The 25,120-nt window shown below is 44.8% G+C and overlaps 1 long non-coding RNA gene across 1 annotated transcript; it reads right to left on the reverse strand.

Moving 5' to 3' along the window:
* Positions 1 to 4,148: 4,148 nt before the first annotated feature.
* LOC115082603 lies at positions 4,149 to 9,810 on the reverse strand. The gene is made up of 4 exons (XR_003854208.1): positions 9,777 to 9,810; positions 9,658 to 9,681; positions 9,410 to 9,439; positions 4,149 to 4,212 (listed from the first exon to the last, which is right to left on the reverse strand). It is a non-coding gene; the product is annotated as an uncharacterized LOC115082603 (long non-coding RNA).
* Between the last annotated feature and the right edge of the window lie 15,310 nt (positions 9,811 to 25,120).

Genomic DNA, 25,120 nt, shown 5'->3' on the forward strand with positions numbered 1-25,120 from the left:
TGAAGAATTGGTAACACTGGATCCAACGCACCCTACTCCAGCTAATTCTCCAAGGGATGAAGGACATGACTTTGTGGTTTGGCTGGATGCAGCTCTCTCCCTTGAGGATGGCCAATCAGTCGTTCTGCAACATCAGCAACCAAATCCTGCTCAAGATTCTGCTCCAACTGGACCAGAAGTGGAAAGTGAGCAAATGGCACCCACTACCTATTATTATTCAGGCTGATTTCACAGATACATGATACGTCTGATCCGGCTGGATCTACTGAGAACTGTGAATAACTGTCTATCATTGACAGGCTGGTATGTGTCTTATTCATAATGCACCTTGCCATTTCAGGATCGTTGCTCATCAATTGGTAAGTAAGAATAGGCAATTTATTGCCCACAGATCCCTACACATGATGGAATCGGTGATAATACATCACGGACTTCTGACCAATAGAGATTATTGTAGTTATGAAACTTCATCCTTAATTGATTGGATGAGCAGCTTTAAATTTAAATTTTACATTCCATGGGTATGAATGTTCTCTATTTCCCATAAGGAAATATTGAGAAATTCTTTAGGCTTGGTTATTATTAAAAACTAACTCAGATTTGTAAGCTCATATCTCTTTACAATCAATTTGGTAATGTAACCAATTTTTATTACACTTGTATTTTTCACTTGTATCTATGCAATGCTGAGCACTGACAACTCATCACATTTAGTTTATTGTGTGATCACTTTTCCCCCAGGCTTATTAGTGCCTCACTGATTTATATGTATCTAGTTATGCCTAGTACTTGCTTTACTGACTCCATGGGGAGGTGTCAGGAAATATGTTATTATTTTGTGTTTATTGATAATTACCTATATTCAGTGTAGTCAGTAATCGATAGGCCATAAAAGCATTAATACCCATATGCCTTTTCTTCTTTAAAAACTATAGCATTAATCAATGCCTCTGCTGGAAACATTTCAGCTCCCCCCTTTACAGACCTTGAGAAGAGCTGTTTACAGCTTATTCCTTATCTATAGGAAAGGAATGTTTAAAGTCTGGAATTTTATGACCTTGGGCAGCTTCAACCATTTGATTCACTTTGGTTGGGTATGTCTTGTGAAACTGGACTGGGGGCTGTATTTCTTGAACATGCTATTGACACTTAAGCTTTGGGTGGGGAGGGAGGGTGATAAGCGTTATCCTGAGGAGGGTTCAGAAACCAGCCCAACTCAGTGTTGTCATGATCTGTTTATTTTAAAATCAATAAAAATGTTTAAACATAAAACTGAAACTTTATCTGTCTAGTTGAAAGGGGGCCCCTTTCACTTTAATTAAAATGCACATGAAGCTTCCTAGGATAGCGGGGAGTGCGTGGTCTCTTGTCTCTGAACTGTTAGAAGAAAGAAAAAGACTGAAAGAATATTTTTCGCCTGGCACACCTTGGCATTGAATAAAAGACTGGAAAATGGGCAACGCTTTAATCAGGTAGGAAAAACTCCTATATTTTTATTTTCCATATCCTGATATTAATTAAATTGTTTGAACCTCATGAAGGTTTTCAAACTAATTTCTTCAAAGGCTAAAGATAGACGTATTGACAGAAATAATACAGTTGCTTTAGATCAGAGGATTTTTAGGGTATAAAATGGGAAGCAGACAAAGAAAGAAAAAACGGGGACTTTGGTTTTTTCCTTACACGTGAAGAGAAAGAGACAAAGAGCGGGACTGCTTCAGATATCTGGTAAAGATATTATCTTATATTCAAGCATTTGAGAACCTGTTAATTGCTATTATTTCTAAATTGGCATATCTATTAGAAATGTATTAGATAATGTCGTTAGTCGACATTTATTTAATTTTATTCTTTTCAGTCACTCTATTAATGGTTTTCACATTGATTGTAGGGTATAGTCTGATAAAATTAAGGTTTGAACATAGAAATGTTTCTTAGAATCATTTAGAGATGTTAATATTGATATCTTTCTTTATCTGAAATAAAGAAAATATTGTTTACTACAAATTGTCTGGTTTTATTCTAAGTGCATGCTGTGCTGCATTAATTATTGGTCAATAAAGTTCTGGAGTAAAAAGAAAACACATCTCTGAAATTAAATAATACACTTTTTCTCTATAAGGCAAGAAGGGTAAAAAGGGATTTAAGTAAAGGGTTTTTAATTCAGCTAGTGGTGAACCCCAATACTTCTATTAAACCTTTTTCACAAGGTGACCAGAACTCACAAGTTATCTGGTATCCCTCTTGGGAATTATAGTTTAATTTTCATGACTAATCCACAGGATTCACAAGGTAACCAGAACTCACAAGTTATCTGCTATCCCTCTTGGGAATTATAGTTTAATTTTCATGACTAATCCACAGGATTCACAAGGTGACCAGAACTCACAAGTTATCTGCTATCCCTCTTGGGAATTATAGTTTAATTTTCATGACTAATCCACAGGATTCACAAGGTGACCAGAACTCACAAGTTATCTGCTATCCCTCTTGGGAATTCCAGTTTACTTTTTGTCTGCAATTTCTAGTTCTAATTTGTTGTCCTTTAATCTGTATTTGAAGAGGATTTCTCTGTGTTCTGTATGTGTGACAGAGGTGAAGGAATTTGCTAGTGTTTAGTTTCTTTGTAAGGATCTTTAGAAGTCCAGCTTGTTCACTTTTTCCAGCAGGAAGTATACTGGTGTTCTAGGGCCTGTTACTATAGTTGCAGTGCTGTATTTTCATAGGTTCTTGCTGTGTGAGTGCTGGGTGTTGGTGGTGTTATGGTATGGCAGGTTTTCTATAAAGGTTTTGTGTGTGTTTTTGGCAGTGGTTATTGTGCCTAGTAGTAGAGGGAGTTTGCTTTGATGTTAATGAGATCTAAAACAATTAATATAATAAAAAGATCAGACACTCCTTTTTCAATCCCTGCTGTTTAACAAGGCAGAGATTACTACTTTGAATCTGTTCGGGTAGAGATTAAGGGTCCCATTTTAGGGAGTTGGGTCATATTTGAGTCTACGTATGCATTCTATATAATAAATAAAAAAGAGTCAAGTCTCCCAGCTCTCGTGTTGTTTGCAGGTGGCCATAGGCAGCCAATGGTCTGGCTATGGTTCTGCCTCAGTTCAGTAATGTATATGACACCTCTCTCTCTGATTATTAAGCTCTCTCTCAATCTCTCTCTCTCCTTTGATTTTCTGTTTTCATATGCAGCTTGTGTCCTGGTGAAAGAGGGGTCTCCATACACTGTCATACTGGAACTATCACCTTGTAATACAGTTTCTCCTGTTACCTATTCTTCCTCTCCCCCTTATAATGGGACCGTAGTCCTAGTACACTACCCTCACTGATAAGGTGAGGGTGAATTACCTATGACTAGGGAATACCTCTTTTAAATAAGAAGGGAGCTTTCAGGGTTTCTGAGTCACCCTATATTTCCGTGAGCTCCTGCTGACATCAAGAGAGAGAGGCACTCACTCATGGAACCAGGTAAATGGCACTAGGGGGTCACTGAATGATGCAGAATCTGTACTAGTGCTGTGGCTAAGATGGAACCTTCCTGTACTCTACAGTGCACAGCATGACCTTGCTACAAGGCTACACTCCTTAGCTGAGATCCCATTGGAGCCCTGCATGCCATTCTTACAATGTATTCCATGCTTATTGATAGACTAAACATCTGCACGTGAGGCTTTGCATCGCTTTGATCAGTATATAATAATTTTACATAAAAAAATGGAAATGGAGAAATGATTCAAATACATTTTCATTTATTTAGATAAGATCTATCCAGTAAAAAGGTTCCTGTAGCACTGATCCCCAGGGCAGGGCATTTTGTCATTAGAGCAGCGAGAAGAAACTCCCATGTGATAGAAGCAGGTAGACCACAATCCAATTCCATCAAGGAAGCAAACAATAAAGGAAAGGAGTCAGGAATGTCAATGCTTTTAATTTATTGAAGAAACAATGCAAGAGTCCATGGTGGATAAGATCATCGTGTGCCAGAAGAAATGGAAGAAGATCCTTCGTATTAAATAGACAGGAAAGGAGTCAGAAATGTCAATGCTTTTACTTTTTGAAGAAACAATGTAAGAGTCCATGGTGGATAAGATCTTCGCGTTCCAGCAGAAATGGAAGAAGATCCTTCGTATTAAACAGACAGGAAGGAGAGGGATTGGTCTTCAGCAGTTGTCTCCTTATGGACTCCTCTAAGTGATGGAGTAGGATCTCCTAAAAGAGAGAATATGACAGTAAATACAGACCTGGGTGATCCCAAGAAGGAGAACACTAGGGATGTGCAAGGAAAAAAATGGTTTGTTTTTATCATTGTAAGTTTTTTTTTAAATTCAGGTTTCAGTAATTTAGAGGTCAATATTCAGCCTCTAGATGGCCGAACAAGTTTTCTGGATAAACCTATGCAGCTAACTTGTCTGGGATATTCAGAAAGCGTTAGCTGGGTAAATGAGACCTGTTACAGAGGAAGTCTAAAGTTAGCCAGACTCTTATAGTTATGCAGGTAAGTTCAGTGACGTGGCTGTGCCACTGGATAAATCTGAATATTGCCACTTACCCAGATAAGGCCTTCACTCATTATGGCTTTTCTTCCATTCTGGGTGTATGGGGAAAGCATTTGATGAAACTGGCCTTAAGTTAGCTGGATTAGTAGCCGTGCCCCAGAATACCCCGTCCCACTCATGACTTAACTGGATAAATAGTTATCCGGCTACGTGCGGCCAAATATTGAAATTCCTCCACATAGCTGGATAAATCCAAACTTATTTATTTAACTGGCACCGAATATTTAGCACTTAATGTTTATTTTGGTTCAGCAAATGAAAGAATCCGTTACTCCCCTCCAATGGAAAAATGAAAATAAATTTCCCTGCTCACCCCCTTCCTGATGTAGAGTGAGGAAGGAGCAATCCCCAGGGCCAGACAGCACACTAGCAAGCCTCTGCCCTCTCACAGATAAGTCAATGGGGGGGGGGGGGGGGGAGGAGACGGCTCAGACGGGCTTGCGCAAGATTAAGAAGCACACGAAAGCCAAGAATACAAGAAGGGCAAGACGTTGCAACATTTAACAAGGGATGGTGTTCTCGAACGATGAATGTAGATACTGAAGGAAACCCCCTGAGGCAGGACTCTGTCCGAAACACGATCGTGTCGGGATGCTAACCAAGATTGGATTGGATGAGTATCACTTTTCCTCTTGTATCTCTTAACATTGCGCCAGAGGCGAGAAGTAACAATTAAGTGCTCTATTGAGACTTTAGAGATATAGATAATAATTTTAACATATGAACAAAAAACTAAACAAAAAAAAGGTGTTGTAATAAAAGTAAGGTGACCCTATACCACATTAGAGTCTGTGCTGAAATACAGACCCTTAGAGTAAGGGGCCCACATATACATTTGGCTAAAGAATTATACTAATTAAGATTGACCAGTTGTACCATTGATTTGGATTTGTGGATACACACTAAGGTAAACTGGAATACAGTGGTTTTTTGGGTAAAGGGTTGTGATTGACAAGGTTTACCTACAACAAGGACCCGGCAGAGGTCGGGGAGTGAAAGTATGCATGGAAATTTCATTTTTACATCTCTGCGCATATTTTCCAACACGTACTTTACACATGCAAGGTGAACGGGTAATTTTGTAGCGGCGTCGTGTGCATGCAGGCTGCATTTTCAGAGCAAAACTTTGCCAAGAGCTTGCAGGCACACCTGCAGGACTGTAGGAAAATGGTCCTCGTCATTACGTAACCGGTGAGGTTGAAGGAAGCCCAGAGCTCCACTGATTGCTGACAGTTCCTCCACATGAATAATATGCCCAAGTCAACATACTTCAAATGATCCCTGTTTCTATGCCACGTAAGCTAATCAAGGTCCCAAACAGGAGCTTCTCTGGATTCATCTTTTTGGTTGCCCATCGCTTTTCATCATTGTGCTAATCAAGGTCCCAAACAGGAGCTTCTCTGGATTCCTCTTTTTGGTTGCCCATCACTTTTCATCATTGTACTAATCAAGGACCCAAACAGGAGCTTCTCTGGATTCCTCTTTTTGGTTGCCCATCGCTTTTCATCATTGTACTAATCAAGGACCCAAACAGGAGCTTCTCTGGATTCCTCTTTTTGGTTGCCCATCGCTTTTCATCATTGTACTAATCAAAGACCCAAACAGGAGCTTCTCTGGATTCCTCTTTTTGGTTGCCCATCGCTTTTCATCATTGCATTAATCAAGGACCCAAACAGGAGCTTCTCTGGATTCCTCTTTTTGGTTGCCCATCGCTTTTCATCATTGTGCTAATCAAGGTCCCAAACAGGAGCTTCTCTGGATTCATCTTTTTGGTTGCCCATCGCTTTTCATCATTGTACTAATCAAGGACCCAAACAGGAGCTTCTCTGGATTCCTCTTTTTGGTTGCCCATCACTTTTCATCATTGTACTAATCAAGGACCCAAACAGGGGCTTCTCTGGATTCCTCTTTTTGGTTGCCCATCGCTTTTCATCATTGTGCTAATCAAGGTCCCAAACAGGAGCTTCTCTGGATTCATATTTTTGGTTGCCCATCGTTTTTCATCATTGCATTAATCAAGGACCCAAACAGGAGCTTCTCTGGATTCATCTTTTTGGTTGCCCATCGCTTTTCATCATTGTGCTAATCAAGGTCCCAAACAGGAGCTTCTCTGGATTAATCTTTTTGGTTTCCCATCGCTTTTCATCATTGTACTAATCAAGGTCCCAAACAGGAGCTTCTCTGGATTAATCTTTTTGGTTTCCCATCGCTTTTCATCATTGTACTAATCAAGGTCCCAAACAGGAGCTTCTCTGGATTCCTCTTTTTGGTTGCCCATCACTTTTCATCATTGTACTAGTCTTGTGCTATCATCGCTTTCCATTTTCTCTACCTCTCACTCCTTTTCCTAGAGTATTTTTGTTTGCTTCTAAGGATCTTTTTTCCATTTGCCTGATAAAGAGCTTTTTCTCTTCCTTTCATCACCATGCCTCCACACTTATCAACTCGTCTTTTATCTGCGTCACATTTCCATCTCCCCACCTGTCTCTTATCTACTCGTTTCTCACCGGTCCCCTTCTCTACATCTTACCATTATCTGAGAGTTGGTAGTACTGATATGGATGAGAACGGACCGGCAGCACACAAGCAGCATGGATAGTAAGAGCAGCAGGTCCAAAAGGGCTCAGAATGGTCGGAGGACCATTCAACTTCCAACATCTCCTTGTTGTTGGCCATGGAAGCCTGCAGGCCTGGTGGAGGGTAAGACTGCCAGCCATGCTGTGTATGCCGTCAACCCTCGGCTTGGTCCTGGAAGCTCTGGGGTTGGGCTGAGGCCCAAGGGCACACTATACACCCCGAGTGGGGTTCGCCATAGCACCCCACCCACAGCAAAGTTTGAAAGGTAGTTGGATATTTAAGGACATTAATTAGCTTCCTTTTTCCCTGCCTGCCCTCCCTAGGTTTGCTTGTTTGTGTGGAATTCTGGTGGAAGACATTTGCCTTTTTCGGTCAGCACGAGTCTTGGTGTTGAGGGCTGTCAGGATGCTGTGCTATGGGTGGGCTGGGTTGCTGGTAGTTTCTGTCCTTTGTCACGGTTGGATCCATGCTATGCCTCTTAGGCTGGTGATTGGGGGCAGGGTTAATTTATTTATGTATTATTTTTATATACCGACATTTGATCTCGATCGAGATATCACACCAGTTTACATTCAGGTACTGTAGGTATTTCTCTATCCCCAGAGGGCTTACAATCTAAGTTTTTGTACCTGAGACAATGGAGAATAAAGTGACACAGCAGGACTCGAACCCTGGTCTCCTGGTTCATAGCCCACTCTATCTCTAACCACTAGGCTATTCCTCCTCCCTCAATTTAATGTTTATTCTAATTTATTTCCATTATGGAGGCAATTTTTAAATCCATATCTGTTCATAAAATGCTTGGGCAGGCATTAATTTCTGAGCATAAAATGTGCGGATTGGCTGCACATTTTACTTTCAGTATCCCGGGTGAATAACAAGTAGACTCATCAGATGAGCGCTATTAGTTTCTGGAGGGGGGAGGGGGGTGATTTGACGTTCTAAACCCCTTACAATATAAGGGATAGCGTGCGCACATCAAAGCGCGTGTTAAAGAGCGTGCTCGGCCAAGCACACCTTACAGTATTGGCCTGAAAGTAAACATATACTCATACGTTCCCTTTCACATCTGCTGTAATTTATGCACTTTCTTTGCCACCTACGTTACTTGTGACATCACAATATCATCCTATGATAAGTACGAACCCTGCACCAACTCTGTACAGTCTGGAAAAGCTACGTGCCAATTTGATATATGCATGTAAGTTTATCCTCCTATCGGGCTGGCAATTTTATAAAACTCCATTTCCCACACCTAAAACAGAAATGCATTTGAAAATTGCATTATGATGCAGATGGTTCTGTAATTCTCAATCACTTTGAGTGTTTTGATCAGAAAGGCAGCTTGTAAATTGCTTAAATAAATATAAATGTCCTGTGATTGTTTGTTCATTGACTTTGCATGCAACCAATGATCAGCAAGGAGTTTACTGTTGGAAAAGATCTGTATCCCTGGATACAAGCAGTTTAACTTTTCTGGGGCCAGTGAATGCTGATAGTCAGTACTGGTAGAAAAATACCTGTCCTAAAAGATAGTACCTAGCTAAAGTTACCTGGCTATGCATTCAAAGACAGAGTTATCTGGTTTAGTACTGGTGAATATGTGGGTAAAGTTACCCAGCTGGTTATCTGGATAATATTCCTGCTCACTGTTGCACTGAATATCTACCTCTGATTGCATATAGTCATCAGATTCTGGTTCAGTTCCCAGGCAATGACGCTGCCCCCTGGGCCAGCCAGAGATGCTGCAGAGGCAGCGTTCACAGTCCCTGCTGGGAGGAAGCCACTGTCATTGTGCAATGGTGACACCTAGTGGCCAGACTTAGGGTTTATGTTTGCTGGATTTTGGAGGATGCTGTGGTTTGTGAACCCTGGTGCATGAAATTTTCCTCTCCTAGGCTGCATGAAAATTTGGCAATTCCCTCCCTTCACCCTCCTCCCTATTTCCCATGACCTCACCTGTGACCACCACCCCTGTCACCCTGTACCTCTTATCTTTTCTTTTTTTCAAACAAACATGGCAGTGGTGGCACCAGCAGCATTACTTCCTCCTTGTGCACCGGAGGAAGGAAAGGTGGCAGTGGTGGAGGCTTGCGAGAGTGTTTGGCACTCAAAGCTAGAGCCGGCCCTGTTCATGGAAGCAGCGTTGCCACATTCTGCCAATTTTATGGTAAAATTCTACAGCTTAATTTCATGGGAAGGTTTTGTCAGCACAATAGCATTTCTTCTGATTACAAACTCGTTATATTAGTAAAAACATGTTGTTTATTTACCAGCAGTTAACCAAGGGCACCAGCACCACCCTAGGATAGAACAAAAACAGTGTTTGCAAAGATACAGTAGCACAATTTCAAATCTAGCAAAGGTTTGCACTAACCAAAACAGCAGTCACAAGTTTAAGAAGATTCCCCGAAAGGAAAGAATGAGAGCAGAGAGTTTGGGAGGAGGATCTCATCAGAAGGATACAGAATAGCAAAGTCACTTTAGGGAAACATTAGCAGGAGGAAAGGTTTAGACTTACCAGAGAGCCACCAACATTACCACCCTAAAGAAAAGAATGAGAGCAGAGAGTTTAGGGACGAGGATCTTATGGGACGGGCAATTACAGAACAATTAGCAGGTGCAAAGATTTGGACTTACCGCAGCACCAGTCACAGTGCCAACAGCACCACCCTAAAGGAAAGAAAGAGAACAGTGAGTTTAGGTAGGAGGATCTCATGAGAAGGACACAGAATAGCAGAGTCACTTTAGGGAAGCATTAGCAGGAATAAAGGTTTAGACTTACCACTATTCCATTCGGGTTATACAACAACGAATTAGAGAGTTTAGGGAGGAGGATCTCATGAGAAGGGCAAGGAATAGCAGAGTCACTTTACAGAACAACTAGTAGGAGCAAAAGGTTAGACTTACCCCGCTCAACACACCGTTAAGGAGACCATCCTAAAGGAAAGAATGAGAGCAGAGAGTTTAGGGACGAGGATCTCATGGGATGGACAGAGAATAGCAAAGTCAATTTATGGAACAATTAGCAGGAGGAAAGGTTTAGACTTTTTTCTCCACAACAGAGCCCAACCTGTGGAATGCCCCAGGGTTCAGTGCTTTCCCCTATCTCTTCAACATTTACATTCCTCTGACCTGCAACACCATCCAGTTCTTCAACACTGAATACCACCTTTTCACCGATGACATTCAGTTCTGTATCAAAACAGGAACACAAACCAAACTTCCTCCAAATCAAGCTTAACCTTGCTCTTACAGCAGGAGCACACTGATTCCACAACTACATACTCCAGTTGAATCTCTCCAAATTTGAGCTCCTCTGGCTAATCTGACAAGGGCACCCCAGCTCTGAATATCTCTGCTCTCCCTAGCAAGAACTCCCCTGAAACCTAAGAATTCAGTACAAAGTTTGCGAGTTCACCTCACAATGGAAACTCACACTATTAAGGTAGTAAGGGCCATCTTTATGCACCTGTGTCAGATTCACCTACTTCACTTTGCCACCCTGATCATAGAAACATAGAAGTGATGGCAGAAGAAGACCATACGGCCCATCCAGTCTGCCCAGCAAGCTTTCACAGTTATTTTCTCATACTTATCTGCAATTCTGACTGCTGAGGTCAGGGCCCTTATTGGTAACTATTTGGTTCTAATTTTCCTTCTACCCCTGCTATTGATGTAGAGAGCAGTGCTGGAGCTGCAAAAAAGTGAAGTATCAAGCCTAATTGGTTAGGGGTAGTAACCGCCACAATAATCAAGCTACTCCCATTCTTATTTGTTTACCCAGTCTGTGCAATTTAGTCCTTGTTGGTTGTCTTAATATAAATCCTCATTTCTTCATTCCCCCCTGCCGTTGAAGCAGTGAGCTGTGCTGTATATGTATTCAAAGTGAAGTATTGGTTCGGGGTAGTAACCGCCGCAACAAGCAATCTACTCCCACGCTTATTTGTGACTGCAAATCCTTGTCCCACATTTCCTCTTCCCGTTGAAGCATAGAGCAATGTTGGAGTCGCATTAACCGTGTGTATGTTTATTGAATAAGGGTATTAATCACCAGGAAGTAACCATCATTCCCGCAAGCCACCCCCATGCCTCTTCTCTTCATTCACATCCTCGAGACTTTATGGATCCACAGTGTTTTTATCCCATGCCCCTTTGAAATCTTTCACAGTTTTAGTCTCTTTTCCATGGCATCTCACAACATTATCTGAAAAGCCTCCAACTTTGTAAAAAAAAGTACAGCTGCAAGAATTCTGATAGAAGCCAAAGCAATGGACCATATAACACCAAACTTAAAACAACTGCACTGGCTCCTTGTTGAATGCCGGATACAATTTGCTTTGTCTTTCAATATATAAGCAACTCAGGCCCCAGATTACTTCACCCAACATCTGCTACCATCTGCCCCTTTTCAAGAGCTCCATTCCCTGCATCCCGTAATTAACTTGCATCCGACTCCACGCATTCTTCTGCTTTGCCCCAAAAAGTTTGGAATAAGATGATAGAATCCCTCAGACCTGAGAATTACCTTGCCTTCAGGAATAAAACCTGAGGCTTGGCTGTTCAACCAAGCCTTCCTTATCTTTCCTTAAACTCACTTTAAAGACTGTGACGACTGTGTCCAGACAGCAACAAAGACTACTTCTGTAATTCAGCTACTTGACAGTTCAGGTAACTCTCCTCTTCCCTTGTACAGGTGCTTTCCTTTTTACCAATGTCTCATCGCCCTGCACCTTAACGCATCTAGCAGTCGCTACCTCTACTTCACTATCTTACTCCTTTACTTAACCAACCCTCACCAAACTCTATCACTCTTTATAGCCATCCAGAAATGTTTCTTTTATGTTTGGTATAAATGCAAACAACACTGTATGAAATATACTATACATTGATTGTAATCCACTTTGAAAATATCTTTTTTAAGGTGAAATATCAAATATTTTTAAATAGATAAATATCAGACCCCTGATCTTACAACCATCTCCAGAATGCGCACTTCCCTGCCTGGGCCTTTATCCATGACAGGGAGCATAGAGGAGAAGAATATTATCTGTGCATCTATCTGCTGACTGCCATATCTCCTCTGCTTCTCCTCTTCTCCAGAGTATACATATTTAGGTTCTTCAATCTCATTTCATAAGATTTGATGGAGACCTCCCACCATTTTGGTCGCCCTTTTCCGGACCGACTCCGTCCTGTCTCTGTCCCTTTTGAGATATAGTCTCCAGAACTGAACCAGTACTCCAGGTGAGGACCTGTGAAGGGGATTATCACCTCCTTTTTCTTACTAGATATTCCGAGACCTTCAGATTCTTGAAATGTTTTAATGATGCATGGTCATCAACAAACCTTTTCTGCTGGAAAGAAACCAATAGAACTAGGGGTCACGAAATGAAACTCTAGGGAGAGTGACTCAGAACTACTGTCAGGAAATATTTCTTCACGAAGAAGGTGCTGGATGCCTGGAATGCCCTTCCGGGTGAGGTGGTGAAGACAAAAACGGTACAAAATTTCAAAGGGGCATGGGATAAACACTGTGGGTCCCTAAAGGCTAGAGGATGGAAATGAAGAAAAGAGTGCATGGGGGTAACTTGCTGGTGTGGTGGTTACTACCCTTAACCAATAAGTCTTCATAGTGTTGATGCAAATCCATCACTGCTCGCTGCTTCAACAGCAGAGGGAAAAGAGGACAAGAGGAACTGGATTCAGACATCAACCAACAAGGACACTGAACTGTACGGTCTGAGAAAACAAATAAGCATGGGGCTAATTTACTTGATGTGGCAGTTACTACCCTTAACCAAAAAGCCTGATACTACATTTCTGGTGCATCTCCAACATTGCTCTCTGCTTCGGCAGGGGGGGAAAGGAAATTGGACTCAAACAGTAACCAACAACAGCCCTGACCTTGGCTGACTGAGTAACTGATAAGTATGGGGAAACTGATAAGTATGGGGGCTTGCTGTGCAGATTAGATGGGCCATTAGGTCCTTTACTGCCGTTACTTCTATATTTCCGTGTTTCACCCAGAGCCATGAAGTCACTTTTGATGCAATCTGGGTGCTTCTTGGCAATATCATTTCTGCCAACATAGATGAGTAGCATTGGATAATAGTCAGTAGGCATGAGGAATTCTGGCACTCTCTCCATAACATCATGGATTTTGGCTCCTAGCAGATAGTTCATTTCCCAGGGCAATATGTCTGGTCAGCAGATGGATATTTATTTATTTAAAATCATTTCTAGCCTGTGCCCTGCAAAGTTCAGGATGGGTTACATAGTACACACATAATACAATAAACAACAATGCCGTGGGGCATAATAAGACTGGAGGAATAGTCTAGTGGTTACAGGAGTGGGCTAGAAACCAGGGTTCAAATTCCACTGCCACTCCTTGTGACCTTTGGCAAGACACTTTACCCTAGGTACAAATCCAGGGGGTCATTTATCAACCTAGCTTGATGGACTCTGTAACATCAAGCTAGGTTGAGAGAACATTGCACAAATCTCATCTTTGGCTGAGTTTCCTCACTCCGAAGGCCATCAAATCTTCACAAGAGACCACTGTCCTGTTCATACGTCTCACGTTGGCCCCTAACCCCCTACACTAATACCTAAACCTCAACTCGAGTTACTAGATGGGCCTACCATAGGGATACAAATACCTGTCTAGGGAGAGGACACTATGGCTAGGTGTTCTCTCTCTCTCTCTCTCTCTCTCTCTCTCTCTCATTGGATATTTAGTGGCACCTTTAGTCAGGTATAGTTAGCAGGTTTTTGGACCTCAACAGTTATAAGTGGAGGGAAGGGGAGAACCAATAGACACACAAACATTTACATGTATTACTAGGAGGAGGAGGCAGGGCCGGCGGAAGCACTAGGCGAACTAGGCGATCGCCTAGGGCGCTGAGCATTAGGGGGCGCCGAGCCGCTGATGGCCAATGGCCGCCGGTGGACGTCATCCCAATGGCGGCTGAGCGGTGAACTACTGCTATGCTGTGTGCCGGATACACACAACAAGAAGATCGGCAGGACCGTGGTACAGTCGCATCTAAACTTGCTGGTGCTCCTCCTCCTCCTTCCTGCCCGCGCGGCCCCGGAAGAAAAATGTTGCCGGGGCCGCGCGGGCAGGAAAGAGGAGGAGCATCAGCCAATGCAGGAACTTCTCCTCCTTCCTGCCCGCGCGGCCCCGGAAGAAAAATGTTGCCGGGGCCGCGCGGGCAGGAAAGAGGAGGAGCATCAGCCAATGCAGGAACTTCTCCTCCTTCCTGCCCGCGCGGCCCCGGAAGAAAAATGTTGCCGGGGCCGCGCGGGCAGGAAAGAGGAGGAGCATCAGCCAATGCAGGAACTTCTCCTCCTTCCTGCCCGCGCGGCCCCGGAAGAAAAATGTTGCCGGAGCCGCGCGGGCAGGAAAGAGGAGGAGCATCAGCCGCGTGCAGAAGAGGATCAGCGCAGCTCGAGAAGACCGGGGCCGCTGCAGAGCCCATCCTGCAGTGGCCCGTGAAGAGGAGGCCCAGAGGTGAGAGAGAGACTGAGGGTTTGTACAGTGTGTATGTGTGCGTGTATGAGATGAGTTGAGAGACTGTGTGTGTGGGTGTGAGTGAAGACCTGAATGTTTGCAGAGACAGCATGGGAGAGCCTCTGTGTGTGTGAGAGACAGCATGTGATAGTGAGAGCCTGTGCTTGAGCAAGACAGCATGTGGGAGTGAGAGAGAGCCTGTGTGTGTGTGTGAGTCAGCATGTGACAGTGAGAGCCTGTGTGTAGGAATGATTGTATGAGAGAGAGCATGTGACAGTGAGAACCTGTGCTTGAGCAAGACAGCATGTGGGAGTGAGAGTTAGACAGGATGTGCAAGAGAGAGACTGTGTATAAATAATTGTATGAGGGACAGCATGTGAGAATGCCTGTGTATGTGAGAGAGAGAAAGCATGTGAGAATGAGAACCTGACTGTGTGTTTGAGGGAAGCAGACAGATGGAGAGAAAAGAAATATGTTATAAAAGGAATTGGCAAAAAAATAAGAAAGGGAAGATGGAAAAAAAAAGCCTGTGACCAACCGATTAGAAAACTAAGATCAGACAGCAAATGTAAAAAGAAATAAATTACTTTTTAGTGATTGGCACATGTAATCTTTGGGAATGTGCAAGAGTAGCACTTTCTCTATGCGGATCTCACAATGTACGAGATCAACATAGAGGAACTGGAAGCCCATGGGGCCTGCACAGAGGAGGCAGCAGAATGGGCTTCAGTGCCAATAGCAGCAATCAGCACCTCTGCAATAGCCACGCGGCAGCAGTGGCAGTGGCAGCAGAAGAATGAGAGAGGCTCTGAGGTTGCTGGCAAAAGAAAGAGAGGGGGTCTCTGCCTTTAGTGTGCATGTGTATGAATGGGAGTCTGCCTGGGGGTGTATGTGTTAGGGATGTGAATCGTGTCCTCAATCGTCTTAACGATCGATTTCGGCTGGGAGGGGGAGGGAATCGTATTGTTGCCGTTTGGGGGGGTAAAATATCGTGAAAAAATCGTGAAAAATCGTGAAAAATCTAAAAATCGCAAAACCGGCACATTAAAACCCCCTAAAACCCACCCCCGACCCTTTAAATTAAATCCCCCACCCTCCCGAACCCCCCCCAAATGACTTAAATAACCTGCGGGTCCAGTGGCGGTCCGGAACGGCAGCGGTCCGGAACGGGCTCCTGCTCCTGAATCTTGTTGTCTTCAGCCGGCGCCATTTTCCAAAATGGCGCCGAAAAATGGCGGCGGCCATAGACGAACACGATTGGACGGCAGGAGGTCCTTCCGGACCCCCGCTGGACTTTTGGCAAGTCTCGTGGGGGTCAGGAGGCCCCCCACAAGCTGGCCAAAAGTTCCTGGAGGTCCAGCGGGGGTCAGGGAGCGATTTCCCGCCGCGAATCGTTTTCGTACGGAAAATGGCGCCGGCAGGAGATCGACTGCAGGAGGTCGTTCAGCGAGGGTTCCGGCGCCTCGCTGAACAACCTCCTGCAGTCGATCTCCTGCCGGCGCCATTTTCCGTACGAAAACGATTCGCGGCGGGAAATCGCTCCCTGACCCCCGCTGGACCTCCAGGAACTTTTGGCCAGCTTGTGGGGGGCCTCCTGACCCCCACGAGACTTGCCAAAAGTCCAGCGGGGGTCCGGAAGGACCTCCTGCCGTCCAATCGTGTTCGTCTATGGCCGCCGCCATTTTTCGGCGCCATTTTGGAAAATGGCGCCGGCTGAAGACAACAAGATTCAGGAGCAGGAGCCCGTTCCGGACCGCTGCCGTTCCGGACCGCCGCTGGACCCGCAGGTTATTTAAGTCATTTGGGGGGGGTTCGGGAGGGTGGGGGATTTAATTTAAAGGGTCGGGGGTGGGTTTTAGGGGGTTTTAGTGTGCCGGCTCACGATTCTAACGATTTATAACGATAAATCGTTAGAATCTCTATTGTATTGTGTTCCATAACGGTTTAAGACGATATTAAAATTATCGGACGATAATTTTAATCGTCCTAAAACGATTCACATCCCTAGTATGTGTGTGAATGCATGGGTGCCTGCCTGATGGTGTGTCTGTGAATGAGAATGTATGGGTGTCTTCCTGGGGTTTGTATGTGTGAGAATATGTGCCTGCCTGTTTGTGGTGTATGTGTGTGTGTGAGAATAAATTGGTGCCTGCCTGGGGGTCTGTGTGTGTGAGAATGAATGTGTGCATGCCTGGGGGATGGAGAGGGAATGGTGTGAAAATGAATGGGAGCCTGCCTGGGGTTCAGTGTGAGAATGACTAGGAGCTTGCCTGTGTGTGTGTGTCTGTGTGAGAACGAGTGGGAGCTTGCCTGGGAGTGTGTGTTTGTGTGTATGTGAGGGAGCCAGTGAGAGCATGAGTGTGTATGAGAAAATCCAGGGGAGTAAGAGTGAGTGTGTGTGAGTGGGGGGGGGGGGGGGGGGGGGGGGGGGGGAAGAGAGTGTCTTACACCCTGAGAGTGTGTCAGTGTCTGTGAGAGCGAGAGGTTATGATTGGGTATAAGAGCATGAATGTGTATGTATGTGACAGTGTATGTGTGAGAGAGAATGGACATGTGAGTATGTGTGAGAGAGAGAGGATAACCTCCTAATCCTCGACAATATCAGGGTGACTGGAAATCAAGAGCTCCCATGTATGGACAGCAGGGGCTTTTTAAAATCCTTATTAGTTTTAATTATTGTGTGTTATTTGATATATGTACTGTTTTGAAATATTTTATTGGTGTTTGGGAAATTGTAAAAAATGTATATGATTTTAATTAATAGAAATTCTATTTATCAGTAGTTTTAAAATATTTTATTAGTATGGTTTTACTATTATAACTGATGCTTTGTTTCTTGATTTTATTTGTTTTATGAGGAATGGTTGTTCTGTTTTTCCATTGCTAATACACAGAGTCTGGCTTCTTGGGGTTTCCATTTCAGTTTTTTCTAATTTGTGCTCCTTTATTTTGTATTCTGTATTTGGTGAAGGTCTGTCTCTGCTCTGTGTGTGTGACCATGATGAGAGATTCTGCTAGCATAGGGATCTATAGCAATTGGGTTTGTTTTGTTTCCTCAGTAGGTGGTGTATTGGTATTCTAGGACCCAGTGTAATATTTATCCTTGCTTATTCACAGGTAGGGTTATTGTTGTTTGAGTCCTTGGTGTTATTACTGTTATGTTATGATGGGATTGCAGCATAGATTTTGGGTGTCTCTTTTGCGGTGCTTTATGTTAGTTCACAATGTGTCTGGCAGTGGAAGGTGTTTGTGCTGCTGTTACTGTGAGGTGACACCAGAATTTGAAAATATCTTTTAGTATGATGAGCTGTAAGGGAAACATCCAAGCTCCATTGTTTGGGGGAATTTCAGTGGATGCACAGAGTTACAGAACTGGAGGTGCAGGACTTATATTGACATTCTGTCCCTTCCTATATATTCCAGACTTCACTCTCATAATCCATATAGAATTAGTTGAATGAGGCTATCAAATAATTTTATAGTAGTTTTACTAGAAGTGTGAAACTGGCCAGCTTTTTAAAATAATGCAGAGGACCCTTTGGACTTTTTTTAACAACACTTTTTTTTATAACCAATTTTAAAGCAGGATCCATGCTATAGAGGTGGGTGTGATGAAGAAATGTCATTTTGGCTCCCCCCCCCCCCCACCCAAAACAAATTCTTCTGTCTAGAGATGCCACTGATTTTCTGTGGCACACAAATGCATTGGCCCCTGGGCGCCGGAGACCCTTGGTGCGCCACTGGGTGCGAGCCATATGGGGCCGCAAGTGGTGGCAAAGAGGAGTGGAGATTTGGCGGCCGCAAGCAGTGCCCAATCTGCTCGTGACCCAGAAAACCCCAGTCAGCGGGCGTGATTGAGAATGAGGTAGGAGTCGGGGCCGAGACCGGGGGGGGCGCAAGGAAGAAGGCTCGCCTAGGGCGCCAAATCCCCTTGCACCAGCCCTGGGAGGAGGAGAACCAGAGATCCATCAATATATACAGAGACAAAAGTGTATGCAGACACACATGTACATGTCTATAAATATACTTACTGTAATATGCGCATATAAATGCACATGTGTACATATATACAGAGACAAAAGTGTATGCAGACACACATGTACATGTCTATAAATATACTTACTGTAATATGCGCATATAAATGCACATGTGTACATATATACAGAGACAAAAGTGTATGCAGACACACATGTACATGTCTAAAAATATACTTACTGTAATATGCACATATAAATGCACATGTGTACATATATACAGAGACAAAAGTGTATGCAGACACACATGTACATGTCTAAAAATATACTTACTGTAATATGCGCATATAAATGCACATGTGTACATATATACAGAGACAAAAGTGTATGCAGACACACATGTACATGTCTAAAAATATACTTACTGTAATATGCGCATATAAATGCACATGTGTACATATATACAGAGACAAAAGTGTATGCAGACACACATGTACATGTCTATAAATATACTTACTGTAATATGCGCATATAAATGCACATGTGTACATATATACAGAGACAAAAGTGTATGCAGACACACATGTACATGTCTATAAATATACTTAGGGGCGGATTTTCAGAGCCCTGCTCGCCTAAATCCGCCCAAAACCGGGCGGATTTAGGCGAGCAGGGCCCTGCGCGCCGGTGAGCCTATTTTACATAGGCTCACCTGCGCGCGCAGAGCCCCGGGACTCGCGTAAGTCCCGGGGTTCTCCGAGGGGGGCGGGCCCGAACCGCGCGGAGTTTAGGGGGCGTGCCGGGAGCGTTTTGGGGGCGGACCCGGATGCGTGGTTACGGCCTGGGGCGGCCCGGGGTCGTGGTCGCGCCCTCCGGACCCGCCCCCAGGACGCGTCCCGGCGCGCAGGAGGCCCGCTGACGCGCGGGGATTTACGCCTCCCTCTGGGAGGCGTAAATCCCCCGACAAAGGTAAGGGGGGGGCTTAGACAGGGCCAGGTGGGTGAGTTAGGTAGGGGAAGGGAGGGGAAGGTGAGGGGGAGGGCAAAAGGAAGTTCCCTCCGAGGCCGCTCCGATTTCGGAGCGGCCTCGGAGGGAACGGGGGTAGGCTGCGCGGCTCGGCGTGCGCCGGCTATACAAAATCGATAGCCTTGCGCGCGCCGATCCAGGTTTTTAGCGCCTGGAGTGCAAACAAAAGTAGGCCTATTCGCGGAGTATGAAAATCCGCCCCTTACTGTAATATGCGCATATAAATGCACATACACTTAAATACAAATTATAGAATACACACATATTCTCAAGTAGGAAATATAAAATTAGTCATATGCTTGTGTTTTAAATTGCACAACGATTTGTGGAACTATCTGTCAGAGTAAATTGGTCTTACCAAAATTTGTCTCAGCAGCTCAATAATAGTATCCTGATAGGAAAAAGAGCAAGAATGAGTAAAATGTCCATCTGAAAGTTACAGCATCCACAAACGGGTTAAAGGTCTCCTTGCATTTGGTACATAAGGGGGAAAACTTGGATAATTTAGGGCCTCTTTTCCCTCCCATAACCAAGAAGAGAATGGCACCGATGGTCAGGACTGAAGGGTGAGATTCAGAACCAGAATCACCAAGAGCCCAAGCCCAGCCCCCCAGCACCAGGGCAAAATGAAGTCCTGCCAAGTCCAAGCATTCGGTGCCCTCTGGGCAGCTTTCTATTCTACAGGCGGTGAAGTCCTGCCAAGTCCAAGCTTTCTATTCTACAGGCGGTGAAGTCCTGCCAAGTCCAAGCTTTCTATTCTACAGGCGGTGAAGTCCTGCCAAGTCCAAGCTTTCTATTCTACAGGCGGTGAAGTCCTACCAAGTCCAAGCTTTCTATTCTACAGGCGGTGAAGTCCTGCCAAGTCCTAGCTTTCTATTCTACAGGCGGTGAAGTCCTACCAAGTCCAAGCTTTCTATTCTACAGGCGGTGAAGTCCTGCCAAGTCCAAGCTTTCTATTCTACAGGCGGTGAAGTCCTGCCAAGACCAAGCTTTCTATTCTACAGGCGGTGAAGTCCTGCCAAGTCCAAGCTTTCTATTCTACAGGCGGTGAAGTCCTGCCAAGTCCAAGCTTTCTATTCTACAGGCGGTGAAGTCCTGCCAAGTCCAAGCTTTCTATTCTACAGGCGGTGAAGTCCTGCCAAGTCCAAGCTTTCTATTCTACAGGCGGTGAAGTCCTGCCAAGTCCAAGCTTTCTATTCTACAGGCGGTGAAGTCCTGCCAAGTCCAAGCTTTCTATTCTACAGGCGGTGAAGTCCTGCCAAGTCCAAGCTTTCTATTCTACAGGCGGTGAAGTCCTGCCAAGTCCAAGCTTTCTATTCTACAGGCGGTGAAGTCCTGCCAAGTCCAAGCTTTCTATTCTACAGGCGGTGAAGTCCTGCCAAGTCCAAGCTTTCTATTCTACAGGCGGTGAAGTCCTGCCAAGTCCAAGCTTTCTATCTACAGGCGGTGAAGTCCTGCCAAGACCAAGCTTTCTATTCTACAGGCGGTGAAGTCCTGCCAAGTCCAAGCTTTCTATTCTACAGGTGGTGAAAGTCCTGCCAAGTCCAAGCTTTCTATTCTACAGGCGGTGAAGTCCTGCCAAGTCCAAGCTTTCTATTCTACAGGCGGTGAAGTCCTGCCAAGTCCAAGCTTTCTATTCTACAGGCGGTGAAGTCCTGCCAAGTCCAAGCTTTCTATTCTACAGGCGGTGAAGTCCTGCCAAGTCCAAGCTTTCTATTCTACAGGCGGTGAAGTCCTGCCAAGTCCAAGCTTTCTATTCTACAGGCGGTGAAGTCCTGCCAAGTCCTAGCTTTCTATTCTACAGGCGGTGAAGTCCTGCCAAGTCCAAGCTTTCTATTCTACAGGCGGTGAAGTCCTGCCAAGTCCAAGCTTTCTATTCTACAGGCGGTGAAGTCCTGCCAAGTCCAAGCTTTCTATTCTACAGGCGGTGAAGTCCTGCCAAGTCCAAGCTTTCTATTCTACAGGCGGTGAAGTCCTGCCAAGTCCAAGCTTTCTATTCTACAGGCGGTGAAGTCCTGCCAAGTCCTAGCTTTCTATTCTACAGGCGGTGAAGTCCTGCCAAGTCCTAGCTTTCTATTCTACAGGCGGTGAAGTCCTGCCAAGTCCTAGCTTTCTATTCTACAGGCGGTGAAGTCCTGCCAAGTCCTAGCTTTCTATTCTACAGGCGGTGAAGTCCTGCCAAGTCCTAGCTTTCTATTCTACAGGCGGTGAAGTCCTGCCAAGTCCTAGCTTTCTATTCTACAGGCGGTGAAGTCCTGCCAAGTCCAAGCTTTCTATTCTACAGGCGGTGAAGTCCTGCCAAGTCCTAGCTTTCTATTCTACAGGCGGTGAAGTCCTGCCAAGTCCAAGCTTTCTATTCTACAGGCGGTGAGAGTAACGTCCAGCAGACTCTTTCATAATCTCACAACAAAGACTGATCGTTTATTTTATAGATAAAATACAAACACGCCACAGCTGGCTGCTGTATATTTTTACATTTATTTATCTAACAATACAAGAAGGAACTGTAACAGTAAAAGTATTTGTATACTAGCACCATAAAAATTCTGCTTCATAGCAGCAGATTATAATCATCTGCCAAGCTCTTAGCACAACAGAACAGCATCTTTCAGTTTCTGCATTAACACTATTTTTTAGTTTTTGTTATGCAAATACAAACATTTATCTTATACCCTTCAAAATGTAAAATCCTGAAAAAGGCATGAAGATGAAATGGAAGTTACTCACGCAGTCTGCATTCTTTTATAAAAATCTCGCTGGCTTCTTCCAGACGCCCAACACTGCAATGTTTCGGCAAACGAATTGCCTGCATCAGGGGAATCTTAAACAACCCCTGATATTCGATTCGGATGCACGTCTCACACCCACATCCATGCCAGTTTTTTTAGAGGTGAGACGTGCAATCGAATTGAACACTATCCCTTCTTTCTCTTCCTCCCAACTCTGACATTAGTCCTCCCCATCCTCCCCTCCCCACATGCTGATCCAGGCCTGACAAGAAATACCCCAGGCTGCTCCTTGCTCCTCTGCTGCTGTGGATGCAGTACAGGCTTGGGTTACGTGGGATGCTTTATGGTTCAATGCACAACACGGAAGACATAAATCAAGACCCTGCTGAGCTCCTCCTTTTCCTCCTGGAAACTTGGGTTAGCACAGGGAGAGGTAGGGGTAAGAGGGGCTGCCCAACATTGACCTAGTTCCTGGTTCCTTCAATTCTGTGACTGGGGACCCTGATAGTATGAGATGAAATTGGGTAAGATTTAAGTAATTAATGAATGGGCAGCACCCTCACAATAAGATGTTCTTACCTCTCCCGCAGCACAAGTTGCAGGAAACGCAATATCCTGTGGCAGTATGCTTTCCTAAAAGAGAAACAAATACTAAACGCAATGCAACAATTAAGCAAGCAATAGAAATGGACATTAATGTCATACAAAAGCTGGGACTATGGATGTATTAAGATTTGATTGGCTGTGAACTGAATGCACACATCATAGGAGCATTCCAATAGGCTAAGAGGATATTCTTGTTAGCCAAACAATTGTTCTGAGCAGTCACTGGGGTGTTGGGATATATGGAGTGGTTTTGCTGTTTATTGATGTTGAGGTGTTAGGAGTGTGATGCTGTAGATCTGAGGACTGCGGCTTTTGATTGCTGGGAAGGAGTTTGCTGATTCCTGATGATGGAGTTTAGAGGTCTGACACGTTATATGCAGGGGATGGGTTTGCTTTAATTCATGATCTTGGGAAGTTAGTTGTATCATAGGGATGTGAATCGTGTCCTCGATCGTCTTAACGATCGATTTCGGCTGGGAGGGGGAGGGAATCGTATTGTTGCCGTTTGGGGGGGTAAAATATCGTGAAAAATCGTGAAAAATCGTGAAAAATCTAAAAATCTAAAAATCGCAAAACCGGCACATTAAAACCCCCTAAAACCCACCCCCGACCCTTTAAATTAAATCCCCCACCCTCCCGAACCCCCCCCAAATGACTTAAATAACCTGCGGGTCCAGCGGTGGTCCGGAACGGGCTCCTGCTCCTGAATCTTGTTGTCTTCAGCCAGCGCCATTTTCCAAAATGGCGCCGAAAAATGGCGGCGGCCATAGATGAACACAATTGGACGGCAGGAGGTCCTTCCGGACCCCCGCTGGACTTTTGGCAAGTCTCGTGGGGGTCAGGAGGCCCCCCACAAGCTGGCCAAAAGTTCCTGGAGGTCCAGCGGGGGTCAGGGAGCGATTTCCCGCCGCGAATCGTTTTCGTACGGAAATGGCGCCGGCAGGAGATCGACTGCAGGAGGTCGTTCAGCGAGGGTTCCGGCGCCTCGCTGAACAACCTCCTGCAGTCGATCTCCTGCCGGCGCCATTTTCCGTACGAAAACGATTCGCGGCGGGAAATCGCTCCCTGACCCCCGCTGGACCTCCAGGAACGTTTGGCCAGCTTGTGGGGGGCCTCCTGACCCCCACGAGACTTGCCAAAAGTCCAGCGGGGGTCCGGAAGGACCTCCTGCCGTCCAATCGTGTTCGTCTATGGCCGCCGCCATTTTTCGGCGCCATTTTGGAAAATGGCGCCGGCTGAAGACAACAAGATTCAGGAGCAGGAGCCCGTTCCGGACCGCTGCCGTTCCGGACCGCCGCTGGACCCGCAGGTTATTTAAGTCATTTGGGGGGGGTTCGGGAGGGTGGGGGATTTAATTTAAAGGGTCGGGGTGGGTTTTAGGGGGTTTTAGTGTGCCGGCTCACGATTCTAACGATTTATAACGATAAATCGTTAGAATCTCTATTGTATTGTGTTCCATAACGGTTTAAGACGATATTAAAATTATCGGACGATAATTTTAATCGTCCTAAAACGATTCACATCCCTATTGTATCATGCTTTGGATGTGAGAGAGGTTTCCCTTATTCCTGATGTTGGGTTGGTAGGGGTGTGATGCTTTAGATGTGGGGGTGAGTTTGCTGATACTTGATGTTGGCGTTTAGAAGTGTGACACGTTATATGCAGTCGATGCTTTAATTCATGATCTTGGGATGTTAGTTGTATCATGCTTTGGATGTGAGAGGTTTTTCTCATTCTTGATGTTGAGTTGGTAGGGGTTTGATGCTTTAGATGTGGGAAGGAGTTTGCTGATTCCTGATGTTGGGGTTTAGAGGTGTGACACGTAATATGCAGGGGATGGGTTTGCTTTAATTCATGATCTTGGGATGTTAGTTGTATCATGCTTTGAATGTGAGAGAGGTTTCTCTCATTCCTGATGTTGGGTTGGTAGGGGTGTGATGCTTTAGATGTGGGGGTGAGTTTGCTGATTCCTGATGTTGGAGTTTAGAGGTGTAACACGTTATATGCAGGGGATGCTTTAATTCATGATCTTGGGATGTTAGTTGTATCATGCTTTGAATGTGAGAGAGGTTTCTCTCATTTCTGATGTTGGGTTGGTAGGGGTGTGATGCTTTAGATGTGGGGGGTGAG

Source organism: Rhinatrema bivittatum, chromosome 1 (genome assembly GCF_901001135.1).
Source record: "Rhinatrema bivittatum chromosome 1, aRhiBiv1.1, whole genome shotgun sequence".
In the NCBI taxonomy this organism is placed as follows: domain Eukaryota; kingdom Metazoa; phylum Chordata; class Amphibia; order Gymnophiona; family Rhinatrematidae; genus Rhinatrema; species Rhinatrema bivittatum.